We start from the raw sequence: 10223 nt of genomic DNA, 5'->3' as shown, positions 1-10223 counted from the left end.
TTCAATAGAATTTTATATTGTTTGTACTTGTTTTTCTAGTATTATTTTTATTTATATTACTTTTAAATTCGTCATCAAATCAACTCTTTCTTATTGTTTATTTCACCAGCATGTTTTACAAGTCCAGTTCTATAAAGGATCGGCTATATGTAACCATTTAAGCTCGTTTTTGAAATCTACATTAGGCACGAGGCTCAGAAGTTGTTATTTGAGATTATTCTATATTTTTCTAGTTATTTTTATATTCTTCTTTTAGTTAGATTTCAAAATTTTAATTTGATATGACATAATAGCATCTATTTAAACAACTTGTAAGTTAAGTTATATCAAAACAGAGTACTGTCGTATCTTTAGCACTTGGAAAGCCCAGAATTGCCTTAATGGAAGAAATGGCCGTAAGAGATGCAAGAACTAACTGATGAATCGAAGTCCTCTTTTCTGTTACCTGATTCTATTGAAGTTCAGTAACTTATGTTCAATATCCTATAATGTCCCTGGCTGATATAATAAAAATCAAAAGGCCAAAGCCACAAAATAACTACGGAGTGTGGTCTCCTTTTGATGGGGATCATGGAGCTAGCTCACCTCCCTTGGTCTTGGAGTAAGCTCACCTCTCTCTTCAAAAATCTTGGCAATGCAAAGGCAGCTGAGAGAACCTGTAGAAAGCATCACAGACAATATTCAGCTCTGCGAGTTTTAAGTAGACAGTTCAATTACAATGCTACTCTGAGTAACAGGATATCTTCTCCCTGGGAGTCCCAGGCGAGAAATTAGTATTAAAGATGAGAAAATCCGTGAACTGCAGTTACCATCAATGTAATAAAGATTCTAAGACAGAATCTTTATGTTTACATGATGCAACATAAGAAAAGTAAAAATATGGGGTTTTTGCAAATCCCAAATTGGCCATGAGAAATCAACTCTTGCAGGTACTGCTCATCTCTCATCCAGCTACAGCAAAAAGCTGTGCTCATGTCTACATTTTTAACCATCCTTGGAAAGGAAATAGACCACAGAAAGGAAATGAAACCATGAGCAGATAAAGTTGAATTTTGACCTAGCAAGAGCATTTCTACCTAATGAACCTATGAACATTAGAGATATGAAGACAAGTCCAGATTGGAGCAATTCAACAATGCACAAAATTCAAGACATTGTTCATCAGCAACCATCACATTCACCTAATGAACCTATTAGCATTAGAGATATGAAGAAGCGAGGAGATGAAATGTACTTGAATTTCAAACTTTTAAACGGAGCTCTTACCTCAGAATTATAGTACTTAAGTTCTCTTTTATGCTTGGTAGCTCCTTCTAACTTCTCGATAGGATTGACAGGATTCAAGAAATCAACAGGCGGGCCCTCTTTTGAGCATAGGACAAAGCCGATCACACCGCTGCATGCCAGATAACAAAAGAGACGTGTAAGAATCAGTTCATACTCAGATAGAGAATTCACTAACATTAATAAAAACCAAATTCCCAACTTCATGTTGAAATTATTCAGCATTGAACATAAACAACAAAGGGTGTGATTGCAGAACTATACTTCAAGTGGGCATGATTTAAGTATCCACTGGGCCCACACTTGTTAGAAAAATATTTATGAGACAAAAAAAGCAAGAACAAGTATGAAAAGAAATAGAGCTCATCATTGTTAGGAGATCCAAACATTCAAACACACACAAATTTACGTGGTTCGGCAACTTGCCTACTCCACGGAGCTACTGGTTTGTATTAATCAAGCTCAAAAGCAATACAAACAACAAAACAAGGAGGAGGAGAAAACTTCTCAACTCAACTCAACTCTCACCCTTAGCTCTCTCTCTGTGTTTCTCTCTATCTCGTGGGGCTCATCAGCTATCAATGGCACTCTCTATTGATAGCTGATGTGGGAGACAAGTTTCTTCTTTAGCCAACAATGGTGGGTAACAATTTCTTTGGTTAGGCCCCCCCCATGCAACCACCATTGACTTTAGCCATGTCTAACATGGCTGCCACCAACCATGTTGTGTCCACACCCAACAATCTCCCACTTGGACACAAATGGCGCTAGATCTGTTTTTTAATCTTTAAGTCCAACTGAAGCTTTACATAGCTTCAGTTTATCAAGAGTGACTCCTTTGGTTAACATGTCAGCTGGATTCTTGCTTCCACAGATCTTTTCAAGTAACAGTTGTTCATCGTCGAGCAGTTGCTGGATGAAGTGATATTTGATCTGTATGTGCTTTGTTCTGGAGTGAAATGCTGGATTCTTGGCAAGGAAGATTGCACTCTGACTGTCACTATACAAAGTACCCTTTCCATGCATCTTGCCCAATTCTTGCAGGAAACTCTGTAGCCATACTATCTCTTTTGCGGATTCTGAAACTGCGACATATTCAGCTTCTGTCGTTGAAAGAGCAACTATCTTTTGCAAGGTAGAACTCCAAGAAACAGCAGTGCCTCCTAGAGTGTATATATAACCTGTAGTACTCTTTCTGCTATCAACATCTCCTGCTAGATCAGCATCTACAAAGCCTTCAAGTTTCAAACCGCCAGCTGTGAAAATAAGACATGTCTCCGATGAGCCTTTTAAGTACCTCATGATCCATTTCACTGCCTCCAAATGCTGCTTTCCAGGATTGCTCATATATCGGCTTACAACTCCCACTGCATGGGCAATATCTGGTCTAGTACAGACCATGGCATACATCAAGGAGCCGATAGCTGAGGCGTATGGGATCTGGTCCATGTATCCACGTTCTAGCTCAGTTTTTGGTGACTGGTCTTTACTGAGCTTGAAATGATTCCCCAGAGGTGTACATACTGGCTTAGCATTATCCATACTAAACCTGCTGAGAACCTTCTTGACATACTCTGCCTGTGAAAGCTTTAGTATGCCTTTGTCTTTGTCTCTGATGATTCTCATGCCAAGTATTTGTTTAGCAGCTCCCAGATCCTTCATTTCAAACTGTTTTGACAATTGTTGCTTTAGCTTGTCAATCTCTTCCATGCTGGAACCTGCAATTAACATATCATCCACATATAGCAGTAGAATGATATAGGAGTTGTCAAAATGTTTGACATAGCAACAATGATCAGCCTGACATTTTGTGTATCCCGTACTACTCATGAAGTTATCAAACTTCTTGTACCACTGTCTTGGAGCTTGCTTCAAACCATATAGACTCTTCTTTAGTTTGCAAACTTGACTCTCCTTTCCTGGTATTGCAAACCCCTCTGGTTGTTGCATGTAAATGTCTTCCTCCAATTCTCCATGAAGAAATGCTGTTTTTACATCTAATTGTTCAAGATGTAAATTTTCTGCAGCTACTATCCCCAGAACAACTCTGATTGTTGTAAGCTTCACAACTGGAGAAAATATCTCAGAATAGTCGATCCCCTTCTTTTGCTGAAACCCTTTTACAACAAGTCTTGCTTTAAACCGTTTGCTTCCGTCATGCTCGGTCTTTACTCTGTAAACCCACTTGTTTTGCAGGGCCTTCTTTCCTTCAGGCAGTTTGGTTAACTCCCAAGTCTTGTTCTTCAGCAATGACTCCATCTCATCCTTCATAGCTAACTCCCACTTGCTCGAGTTTCCATCTTGTAAGGATTCTTCATAATTTAATGGTTCACCACCATCGGTCAGCAAGATATAATTCAGTAGAAGTGTGAACCGTTGTGGAGGCTTTATAGTCCTTGAAGACCTGCGAACAGCTGGTTCACTTGGCTCTGCACTATCTTGTGTAGAAGTGGTGGGTACTGAAGTGCTTGAACTATCTTGTGTGGACTCTTGAGTGGTAACATCAGGAAGCCCTTCTAATTGTATGAATTCAGATTTCTGTGAACTCGTATCTGAATCAGTTATCTCTAGTTCTGTACTTGATTTGTCTTTGTACAAAACTTTCTCGTTGAAGATCACGTTCCTGCTTCTGATAATCTTCCTGTTCTGATCATCCCAGAACCGAAATCCAAATTCTTCATCTCCATAGCCAATAAAGAAACATTTCTTTGATTTGGCATCCAGCTTGTTGCGAGCATCAGAGTCTACATGTACATAGGAAACACACCCAAAGACTTTTAGGTGAGCAAGCTGTACTTCTTTTCCTCTCCAGACTTCCTCGGGCAGTCTGAACTCCAAAGGTACTGATGGTCCACGGTTGATCAAGTAAACTGCAGTATGAACTGCATCAGCCCAGAATGTTTGAGGTAGCCCAGAATGCAACCTCATGCTTCTAGCTCGTTCATTGATGGTCCGGTTCATCCGTTCAGCAATACCATTCTGTTGTGGTGTGCCTGGAACTGTCTTTTCCATTCTGATACCGTTGACAACGCAATACTCCTTGAAACCTCCATCAATGTATTCTCCTCCATTATCAGATCGTAAGCATTTCAGCTTCAAACCTGATTCAGTCTCAACCATAGCCTTCCATTTCTTGAACGTGTCAAACACATCAGATTTATTTTTCAAAAAGTAGACCCATACCTTTCTGCTAAAGTCATCAATAAAAGTGACATAGTACCGAGAACCGCCAAGAGATGCTACTGGAGCTGGTCCCCATAAATCTGTGTGCACCAGTTCTAGTTTTCTTGGTCTTAAGGTCCTGCCAACCTTTAAGAAACTGAGCTTCTTCTGTTTTCCGAGAACACAGCTTTCACAAATGTCTAGATCAACATTTTTTAATTCTGGCAGCTTTCCCTTTGACTGAAGTATCTTCATCCCCTTTTGACTCATATGGCCGAGTCTGCAATGCCATAGCTGTGCCTGATTTTCTGCTTCAGTAGAGGCAATTATATCTGCTGATCTTGTGGTCATATACAAGGTGCCGGTTTTCTTTCCACGAGCCAAAACCATTGCTCCCTTTGATACCTTCCACATTCCTCCAGAGAAAAGGATTGAATGGCCACTATCATCAAGTTGTCTGACCGAGATCAACTTCTTCTTTAGTTCAGGAACATGCCTTACATTTTGCAAGTTCCATGTAGATCCATTCATTGTCTTGATTTGCACATCTCCTATACCCACAATCTCCAATGGTTGTCCATCGGCCAGATAGACTACCCCATAATTTCCAGCAGTGTAATTTTGCATCATTTCATGGTGTGGAGTACAGTGAAATGAAGCTCCAGAATCAAGAACCCAATCATCAATAGGACTATGTACAGCAAGAATCAAAGCATCTTGTACCTCGTCTGTAGTGGCGTTTGCAGAATTAGCTTCAGGTTTCTTTGGTTTTGTGCAACTCCTCATAAAATGGCCAGGTTTGCCACAATTCCAACATTCAACCTGCTTCCTGGGTCCAAACTTGCTTTTGCTTCTGTACCTAGATTTTGATCTTCCCCTGGATAAGCCTCTATCTTGTCTCCTTCCTCGAGTGTTGATGTTGAAAGCTGCACCTGAACTTGAGCTTTCACCTGAGTCTTTTCTTCGTACTTCTTCAGCTAAAATCAGGTCTCGGATATCATCATACTTTAATTTGGATTTTCCAGCTGAGTTGCTTACGGCTGTTCTCATACCTTCCCAACTGCTTGGAAGTGAAGCTAGCAAAATAAGTGCTCGGATCTCATCATCAAACTCAATTTCAACGGATGACAATTGATTTGTGATGGTGTTGAAATTATTAAGATGCTGTGTAACAGAGGTGCTTTCTGTCATCTTCAGGTTGAACAACTTCTTCATCAAGTGTACTTTGTTATTTGCTGATGGCTTCTCATACATCCCAGACAAGGCTTCCATCAATCTTGCTGTGGATTTCTCTTTTGTAACATTATGAGCAACTCTTCTTGACAATGATAGCCGGATAATGCCCAAGACTTGTCTATCAAGTATTTGCCAATCTTCTTCTGACATGTTTTCTGGCTTGCTCCCTAACAGAGGAAGATGAAGTTTCTTCCCATATAGATAATCTTCAATTTGCATTTTCCAATATCCAAAATCAGTTCCATCAAATTTTTCAATTCCTGCAGCCTTTATTTCATCAGCCATTTTTACTCTTTCTCGGATTTGAATCTCAAAAATCTGACCTTACAGATGTGTCCGGAATGGCCAAAAATGCTGGAAACGACACTGAGATCACCTAAATCGGACTTCGGATGGCTTCGATTTAAACAATCAAAACTTGAGATAACTGGACGCTGCAGATGAAGCCACGTGGCAGGAGGAATAGTCTCTGCGCCACACCGGATCAAAACCCAGTTATGCTGACGTGGCAAGATGACGTGTCAGACACGTAGGCAATGTGGGGTCCACCTAATCTGACGTGGCAGATCCGCGGGGATTTGCTGGTGCCGTGGTAGTGGCGACGTGGCCGATGACGTGGCGGGTTGACCGGTCAGAATGCTGATGTGGCAGGGGCGCGCGACTGCTGACTGTGCCGGACGGCTGACGTGGCAGTGTCAATTTGCAGGAAACGGCGAGGAAGACGCGTGAAGCGCGTACGGCGCGTCTGCGGGCATGCAGGACGTCGGATTTGCGCCGGGTTTTCACCAGTAGATTCCTCTCGTCGTCCTCTTCACGGTGGTATGTTCAAAAACACGTTTTGAGAACTTTGATTTTTGAGTTTGGATCAAACACCCTCTTTTTTCAAGAACTTTCAAGAACAAGCTCTGATACCAGTTGTTAGGAGATCCAAACATTCAAACACACACAAATTTACGTGGTTCGGCAACTTGCCTACTCCACGGAGCTACTGGTTTGTATTAATCAAGCTCAAAAGCAATACAAACAACCAAACAAGGAGGAGGAGAAAACTTCTCAACTCAACTCAACTCTCCCCCTTAGCTCTCTCTCTCTGTGTTTCTCTCTATCTCGTGGTGCTCATCAGCTATCGATGGCACTCTCTATTTATAGCTGATGTGGGAGCTAAGTTTCTTCTTTAGTCAACAATGGTGGACAACAATTTCTTTGGTTAGGCACCCCCCATGCAACCACCATTGACTTTAGCCATGTCTAACATGGCTGCCACCAACCATGTTGTGTCCACACCCAACAATCATTACCTTGGATATGTTGGAACACTTGCCCAGGCATAACGGACAGAACCCTTGAATGTTTCACAGCATATAGAGATCATATCCTGAATAAGATGTGTAAGTAGCCACATACTTTCTGCCATGTTACAGAGCATACCACCAGGCCTTAATGCTCTAGCTATTGACTCGAAAAATGGCTTTTCTACAAGCTCTTGAGCAGGACCTTAATCAGGAAGAGAAATCTCATGAGCAACATTCCTAAATGCTACAAGGCTTAAAACTACAGAAGTTTCTATGAAGATCACAGAAACCAAGTTTTCAAATACTTCAGTTCTGACCTGTAAAAGGCAAATTCGGAAACTCAAGAACCAAAATTATTTCTCAAACTCAAAGGACAGTTTCTAGCAAAAATTTTCAATCAAATCAAACCAACACTTAAGAAAAGAATATCCTCCAAATATAAACAACTAGAAACCAGAAGTTACAAAAAGTTCATTCATTTGCACAGTTTCGTGGTTCCAAAACATGATTCTATCTCAATAAGTTACTGGCCAGGTATCCTGATTTTCCCTTTGGTGTTAACCACTCAACCTTATAAATAGGACAAAGACATGTGCGCAAGGAAAGAGAGAGAAAATAAAGAAAGCACCACTTATTCATATTCTAGAACATACCTACAGGGTCTGGCGAATCAACAATAATGGCATCATACTTCCCTCCAGGAGCTGACCGGAGAAACTCTACAGCTGTAAAGATTTCAGAAGTGAGACCAGCTAGGAAGATAGCTTCAATTCGCTTCAATTAACCCAAGGAAAATTCATGCACAAATAATGAAGTCATTATATAACCCAAGGAAAAAGTGTAGAAAAAGGAACATGAAAAAAAAAATGTTTGAACATACCATTGCCTACATGAAGTCGGACACAAGGATCCTCAAACCCAACAGATAATTGTGGAAAAAACTTCTTAGACACCTACAGTACATTGAAGGAGTTAGATGGAGAGGCACATTGTTTGTGATACATGAAGTGTTTCACCAAATCATCGCTTACATCTATAACCATCTAATCTATTTCACATATATCAATAAGGTCCACAGAACTATGACAAAAAAGTTCCTCAAGAACTCCACCATCACCACCACCAAAACCTGCGTTAGGTGTTGCATGAAGTGAGTATGAACCAAACATTGGCAACAATTTCTTTGGTTAGGCACCCACCATGCAACCACCATTGACTTTAGCCATGTCTAACATGGCTGCCACCAACCATGTTGTGTTCACACTCAACAGATATGACATAAGGCAACATAATATTCGCCAACATGATTTCAGAGATATTCCTCTAATAGAATCTTCTCCAGAGCCAAGTATCAATGGTAAATTGCCAGTTCTTCCCTATATGTTCTCAGACTTTCTGTTTTCCACCGAGTTTTAATGAAAGGTGTTATTTATTGTGTCAGTGGATCACTATTTCAACTTCTTTTCCTCATGCTCGCAATCAGAAAAGGAATCTTAAGGCAAGGTCCTTTCCAATATATTAAGCCTTTAGATTGTTGGAATAGATTAGTGCAGTCTAGACTAGAAAAACTTCGCTGATTATCTTGTCTGTAATCTGAAACCTGAAGCTCATTGAGGCTGTTGTTGTGTCCTTGCCCATTTTATTTCTCTAGAGCAGAATGGTTCATGGATCTTAAAGCAGATAAATCAACCTAGTTGTGTTGAATCATTTCAAGATTTTTTTTTTCCTGTTCTTTTAGATTAAGAAGCGTTGTGCTATTCCTCAGTAACTTGTCGAGATTGATTGACTTTTGGATAGTTAATTCCTTCTCTTTTATCTTGTGTAAGTAAAACGTGATTTAGCAATAAGGACGGGCAACCTTCAAGGAATCACTAGCAGAACCTTGAGCTGGCGAGTTCTTGGAAATAACGGACACTAAAAAAATTAAATTATAGTACTACTAATTAATTTAACCAAAGATAAAAAAAAAAAAATAGATGAACAGGGTATGCCCTTTATTTTTAAATTGAATACTTAAACTAATAACTTTCTTAACTACATCAGGAGGCACTAATTAAAGATAGTTATGATGGCAGGAAGGTTTCCCCATGCTTGCTGTCAAGCTGCTTCTGCTTCTGCTGCTGCTGATTGCCTCCCCTTACAGCCAGCAACAAGTGACCGGACAAAAAAAGCCAGAATGATTAAAACGATAGTTCCTATGACCAACCCTGCAGTAATGTAATCATTCATCTTGCTTCTCCAAATCAACCTTCTAGCTTCAAGTACTGGACCTGCATGCAAGGCCAACAATCACACAACGATTTAACTTGATGGATTCTAATAAACATGAAAAAGATTAGTCAAAAACAATTACCAGCAGCGAGGAGCTTCACAGCAAGAAGTCGACTTCAATGCACGAGTTTTGAAAAAAGTATGGCCTATATTTATATTGAGTATTCAGGAGTCTATACAGGAAATTGTTTTTTCCTTTAATTGCTAGGTTAACAGTTCAGGAAGTTTGGCTACACGATGCCCGAAACATTATAGGAAATTGCTTGTCGCATAGGAAGTTATTTGTCGGAAATCGTATAGGAATTTTTTCTTCTGGCAAGTTCGACTACAGCATACGTGCAGGAACCTTTGTTTTAGCCCTTATTATTTATTTATTTATTTATTTTTATCTCTGGAGCAATTCCTTGAAAGTCTGTTACATGCCAGCCCGTGATATGCAAAACATAGGCAAGACAAGCTGCATTATGACAACTGCACTGCACAGCTTCGACCTGCATTATCTCCTCTGCATAATCTCATAAGTATGCTTTCAGTTGCACAATTCATGTTCTTCCATATTTTGAACTGGAAATCAGCAGCTGATACATTTTTCGAGTCGTCTCTACACTCGGGTGTACCTTTACCAGTGGCAAATAGCCAGTTCTTCCCTTAATGTTCCAAGACATTCTGTTTCCCATAAAAGATTTTAATGAAATGTGGGGGTTCTTTATTGTGTCAGTTGATCAGTGTTCCTCAGACTTATTGTCAGGAAAGGAGTCTTAAGGCAAGGTCCTTGCAGTATTTAAACTTTTAGTCGGTTGATTAGACAATTTTGCGTCAGGGGAAGTTTGAAACCTGAATTTGATTCAAGGCTGGAGAAGGATTAGCTCGGTTATGCATTACACTGCTTTATTTCTGTATCTTAGAACAGAAAAATTCATGCGGTGATGGAGCTCTGTTGGTCGAATCAAATCGATTTAGATTTGAGCTCTCAACTAT

At 40.1% G+C, this 10223-nt stretch overlaps 1 pseudogene; it reads right to left on the bottom strand.

The window, feature by feature from the left end:
• Positions 1-316: 316 nt before the first annotated feature.
• LOC105115852 (spermine synthase-like) lies at positions 317-8143 on the bottom strand (annotated as a pseudogene).
• Between the last annotated feature and the right edge of the window lie 2080 nt (positions 8144-10223).

The sequence above is a fragment of the Populus euphratica genome, unplaced genomic scaffold (genome assembly GCF_000495115.2).
Source record: "Populus euphratica unplaced genomic scaffold, PopEup_1.0 scaffold780.1, whole genome shotgun sequence".
NCBI lineage: Eukaryota > Viridiplantae > Streptophyta > Magnoliopsida > Malpighiales > Salicaceae > Populus > Populus euphratica.
Note: the sequence above shows the minus strand (reverse complement) of the source record. Positions and strands in the feature narration are given on the sequence as shown.